The sequence below is a fragment of the Panthera leo genome, chromosome B3 (genome assembly GCF_018350215.1).
Source record: "Panthera leo isolate Ple1 chromosome B3, P.leo_Ple1_pat1.1, whole genome shotgun sequence".
Classification (NCBI taxonomy): domain Eukaryota; kingdom Metazoa; phylum Chordata; class Mammalia; order Carnivora; family Felidae; genus Panthera; species Panthera leo.
The window spans coordinates 22,704,923-22,711,101 of record NC_056684.1 but is presented as its reverse complement, the minus strand read 5'-3'; the positions used below and the strand labels follow the sequence as shown (position 1 = coordinate 22,711,101).

General features: G+C 39.4%; 1 pseudogene; it reads right to left on the bottom strand.

Moving 5' to 3' along the window:
• Positions 1-232: 232 nt before the first annotated feature.
• LOC122222511 lies at positions 233-5,431 on the bottom strand (annotated as a pseudogene).
• Positions 5,432-6,179: the final 748 nt, after the last annotated feature.

The following is a 6,179-nucleotide window of genomic DNA, read 5'->3' as shown; positions in this document are numbered from 1 at the left end:
ATGGATTACAAACTTGGAAGGCTTAAGGTAGTCAAGTGGTTTTCAGTACCTAGTTCACATCTAAAAGTGCTCTAGAAATCCATAGGAAACTTCAAAAATTGGCTCTAGATTCCACACTAATCCCACTCATTTCATAGAGTCAGCTTTCAGGATGTACAATAATCAGGATGTGATGGAGGGAGAGAAAGAAGAAAAGAAAATGGAAAAACAAGCTGATCTCTTGGGAGTAGCTCTACAGCTGCACAAAGTAACCAATGAGAGGAAAAGACACTATAGGTAAGCGCTGTGTGCTCCCTCCATGGGAACAAGAGGGTACCAACAAAGTTGAGGTCCAATCAATATGCAGATTGTAAGCAGGAGAGGCATTGGAAATGGGATTGTCCAAACCTGAAAGGGAAGGGGGAAGAGAAAAACTGAATTATTTTAATTGTTCCTCACTGAAGATGAGATATAATTGGGTCATGGGCTCTCCAGTTGGTCTTGGAAAATCAGACCCTCACCTCTATATAACCTTAATGGTGGAAAGACAGCCAGTAAATTTTTTACTCATACCAGAACCCCTTTTTCTGTGTTTAATACCCAAAAGGGTGTCCTTTCTAATGAAAACTGTAAGACAAAAGGAGTCTCAGGAAAAGGAAAGACAAGATGTTTCTGGAGACTTTGAACTGTGAAATAGGATCAAAGTTGTTAAAAAATATATTTCTTGTATGTGCCAGAGTGTGTTGTTTTTCTTTTAGTGTGAGACATTTTTGTTCAGTATGAGGGCACAATGAGTTGGAAACAGAACAAATTAAAAATCCAAGTCCCTAGGGGCACCTGGGTGGCCAAATCTTGATTTCAGCTCAGGTCATGATCTCATGGTTCATAGGTTTTGAGACACGCATCGGGCTCGGTGCTGACAGTGCAGAGCCTGCTTGGGATTTTTCTGTCTACCTCTGTCTCTGCCTCTACACCACTTATGTTTTCTCCCTCTCTCAAAATAGATAGATAGATTTTACTTTTCCTCTGCAAAAAGTGAAAGTTTGACTTCCTCCTTGCTGATTTGGATGCCTTTTATTTTTTTTCTTTTATTGTCTGATTGCTGAGTCTAGGATTTCCAACACTATGTTGAAAAGTAGTGGTGAGAAGTGAGAATGGACATCCCTGTTGTGTTCCTGACCTTAGGGAGAAAGCTCTCAGTTTTTACCCATTGAGGATGATGATAGCTGTGGGTCTTTTGTATCATATTTATCATCTTGAGGTATTTTCCTTCTAGTTTTTATCAAGCAAGAATGCTGTATTTTGTCAAATGCTTTTTCTGCATCTATTGAGAAAATCATGTGGTTCTTATCCTTTCTTTTATTAATGTGATGTATCACATTGATTAATTTGTTGATATTGAACCATTCCTGCATCCCAGGAATAAATTCCACTTGATCTAAGTGAATAATTCTTTTAAAGTATTTTTCAATCCTGTCTGCTGGTATCTTGTTGAGAATTTTTGCATCCATGTTCATCAGGGAAATTTGTCTGTAGTTCTTTTTAGTGAAGTCTTTGATTTTTGGAATCAAAGTAATGCTGGCCTCACAGAATGAGTTTGTAACTTTTCCTTCCATTTCTATTTTTTGGAACAGCTTCAAAAGAAGTGGTGTTAACTCTTCTTTCAGTGTTTGGTAGAATTCTCCTGGAAAGTCTTCTTGCCCTGGACTCTTGTTTTTTGGGAGAGTTTTGATTACTGATTAAACTTTTTTACTGGTTATGGGTCTGTTAAAATATTCTAATTTCTTCTTGTTTCAGTTTTGTTAGTTTATATCTTTCTAGGAATTTACCCATTTCTTCCAGATTGCCCAATTTGTTGGGTTATGTTTGCACATAAAATTCTCTTATAATTGTTTGTATTTCTGTGGTGTTGGTTGTGATCTCTCCTCTTTATTAGTGATTTTATTTGGGTCCTTTCCTTTTTCTTTTTGACCAATCTGGTTAGGGGTGTATCAATTTTCTTAATTTTTTCAAAGAATGAGCTCCTGGTTTCCTTGATGTGTTCTAGTGTGGTTCTTGTTGTTGTTGTTGCTTGTTAACATTGATTTTTGGTTTAATTTTTATTACTTCCCTTCTTCTGCTCGTTTTGGGTTTTATTTGCTGTTCTTTTTCCATATCTTTCAGGTTTAAGGTTAGATAAATCTGAGCCCTTTCTTCCTTCTTTAGGAAGGCTGTATTGATATATGCTTCCCTCTTAGGACTGCCTTTGCTGCATCCCAGAGGTTTTGGGCTCTTGCACTTTCATTTTCATTTGTTTCCATGTACTTTTACATTTCCTCTTTAATTTCTTGGTTAATACCTTCATTCTTCAATAGAATGTTCTTTAATCTCCAAGAATTTATGGTCTTTCCAATTTTTTCTTGTGGTTGATTTTGAGTTTCATAATGTTGTGGTCTGAAAATATGGAACGTATGATCTCTATCTTTTTGTACTTGTTAAGGACTGATTTGTGACCCAGTATGTGATCTTTTCTGGAGAATGTTCCATGTGCGTTGGAGAAGAATATATATTCCGCTGCTTTAGGATGAAATGTTTGACTCTATCTGTTAAATACATCCAGTCCAGTGTGTCATCCAAAGCCATTGTTTCCTTGTTGATTTTTCTGCTTCCATGATCTATTCATTGTTGTAAGTGATATGTTGAAGTCCCCTACTATTATGGTATTATTATCAATGAATCTCTTTATGTTTGTGGTTAATTGATTTATATATTTGGGTGCTTCCACGTTGGGCAGATAAGTATTTACAGTTGTTATTTCTTCTTGGTAGGTAGAACCCTTAATTATGATATAATGCCATTCTTCATCTCTTGTTACAGTCTTCATTTTAAAATCTAGTTTGTCTGATATAAGTACGGCTAATCCAGCTTTCCTTTGATGATCATTAGCATGGTAGATGGTTCTCCATCCACTTACTTTCAATCTTCAGTTGTCTTTAGGTCTAAAATGAGTCTCTTGTAAGCAGCATGTATATGCATCTTGTTTTCTAAGTCATTCTGATACCTTATGTCTTTTTATTGGAGCATTTAGTCCATTTAGAGTGAGTGCTGAAAGATATGAATTTAGTTCCATTGTGTTGCCTGTAGAGCTGGTATTTCTGGTGATGCTCTCTGGTCCTTTCTAGTCTTTTTTTGTTTTTGGTCTTTTTTGTTTTGTTTTGTCTTTTCTCCACTCAAAGACCCATCCTTAAAATTTCTGTTATCAACAGATGCAGAGGAGTATTTCTTCTATGGGTCAAAATATTTTTCTGCCTCTTCCTCCTCTTACTGTTTTTTTTTTTTTTTTTCAGGGCACATGCTAACTTACCATGCTCATGGCCTCCCAATTATTTTATTTTTCTTCTTCCCATACAGTGTGTATACTGGTCTTTGTAAGCACAGAGCAGTTCTCAGAATACTTAATAAGAACCACCCAAGGGATGCGGAGATTAGGACAGAACTCCAGTCTGATGTAGGTTTGACAGCAGAACTCAGGCACCAAACCCACTATCTTCACTACCTCAGCAGTAGCCCAGTAACTCTTTCCTTTGTATTTGACTTTTAGAACCTCCCTACATCCATGCCACACAGAATATTTATTCAGCTGCAACTCTTGAAGGCAAGACTGGGTTTATACATTCATTGATAAGTAAAGTGAGGACCTCTCTGAGGACCAGAATATAGTTACCATGTCCTACAAATTGAGGCAGCTCATGGATTCTTAGTTAAGATATAGCCCTGAGAAGCAACGGTGGTTGAAGTATATCCTTGGAAAGTGTCATTTTCCATTAATCATCTGGGGAGTTCTGCTCTTAATTCATCAGGCTCTCATCGACAGTGCTGGAGGATGGCATTTGTTTTTCTGACTGAACCAGAAAAATTTCCTCCATTTGTGTACTTGTGTTCTGTTAGGGGCACTGAGGGCATGGGCATTGGTTTCACACCAGCCCAAAGGAAATACATCCATGGATTCTACAACTATAGTACATTCATGTATGAGCTCCTTAGAACCCACCTGGAGCCACAGGTAGGAGCCTCTCACTGCAGTAATGGTGGCAACACACACTTCTTCAGGGATAAGAATATTCACTGTCTCAAGCTTCATATTCTCTTTAAATTCATGCTCAGAAATTGGCGGAAAAAGGCACCTCTGGGGAGTAGTTTCAGCACCACACTGTTTGAGGTATTTGGTCCAATCAAATTCTTGGCCAGGGTATCCAGGAGGGTGGCTGAGGTGTAAAGCATTTTTCAGACTCCATTGTATAGGGAAAATACCAGGACTGTGGGCATGGCATACAAAAGATCACCTTGAATGATTTTCTGATTTCAAATCATCCATTTCCACCAAGAAATACTTCTCATAAGAAAGCTTTACTACTGTAGTAGGAGAGATCCCACAAGGTGACCAGGGTTCCACAGCTTCCCATTTCATATTTACAGAGAATAAATGAGTACTAATCACTTGTCCCTAAATAAGTATGATGGCAATTGCTCTTCCTCCTCATCTTTCAGTTTGGCAAAATCTCTTGTCATTTGGCTTCAGATGTCAGATGGCTAGTGGGGGCTAAAGCTCATATCCTTACCGAGCAGCCCAACCTACCTGATGAAGAAATGGATCCAAGTAATACAACAAAATTCTCAAAATTGTCAGAATTTTCAAGTTCTTTCTAATGCAGCTTCAGTAAAAATCAAGTAATCAGTGAGTCTTGGAAAGGTTAACATTCTAACCTAGAGCCAGGATCAATGAGATCTAAAGGATTCCTTCCATTATAGATGCCCTCTATCAGTACACCAGGGGGATTGAAACCTCTCCTCAGGGACTGCCGCAGAAACTCATCCCAATCAGACACTATCTCTGATGTCTTCTGGAGTTTCAACGGTCTTTTTTTAAGTTTATTTATTTTGAGACAGAGAGAGAGCGGAGGAGGGGCAGAGAAAGAAGGAGAGAAAGAATCTCAGGCAGACTCTGCATGACAGCACAGTGCCCTATGCAGGGCTCCAACTCACAAACCATGAGATCATGACCTGAGCTGAAACCAAGAGTCAGACGCTTAACCAATTGAGCCACCTATGCTCCCCTCAATGGTCTTCTTATTCTGGTCACACCTTTCAACCAGGTAGAAGTCAGCCTTCTTGATGTCACACCAGAATTCTGCCCTCTGGCCCATCCCCATAGCTATTGCAGGGGAGGAGGAGCAACTGCTCACAGGTGGTAATGATGGTGGTGACCAGCCCAGTTGGTTTCAAGGTCTGTTTTCACAGCCACCTCCAGTCTTATCTCAGGATCAAACCTATTTTGCAAATGTGTGTCCACATGTTTAAAAGATCCATGGGGAATTACAGTGGACCCTGTCTCTTCTAGATAATATTCCCAGCTCAATTCCACTTCTTCCAAACCAGATCCAGCATCTGCATCAAGTTGTTGCTACTGGCTCATTTCCACAGAACATGAGCTATCTCCTCCCCACACAAAGGACAAGCCTTATGGTTGTGCTAAGATCTGAAGTTTACATGTAGGTGTCAAGTATCTGTTCAATGGGCATTCATGGGTCCAAATGAAAATGCTCTAAACTCTTCAGTTGTTGTCCCCCAGGAAGAAGGGCATTCTCCTAAATTATCACAACGTCATTAAAGCACTTACCAGGAATTTTCATGTGCACCCTCACTCAATCACTGGCTTTTCCTCCTCCAGTGCTCCTTTTCTTTCTTCCTTTCCCTGACCTGGCATTTCTCCTACTCCTGCTGCCCTCTTTCCCTAGCTCCCGCCCTCCTTCCTGCTGAGCTCTATGGGGCTGGTGGCTGGCTGGCAGCTCTTCCTGCTCTCTCTGCTCTGATTTTAAAACAAACACCTACTATCAGGGAAATACAAAATCAAAACCACAATGAGATACAACCTCAAACCTGTCAGAATGTCTAAAATTAACAAGTCAGGAAACAACAGGTGTTGGTGAAGATGCAGAGAAAGGAGAACACTTTTGCACTGTTGGTGGGAATGCAAACTGGTGCAGCCACTCTGGAAATCAGTATGGAAGTACCTCAAAAAATTAAAAATAATGACCCAACAATTACAGTACTAGGTATTTATCCAAAGAATACAAATATGCTGATTCAAAGGGGCACATACACCCCAATGTTTATAGCAGTGCTATCAATAGTAACCGAATTAAGGAAATATATATAAATAG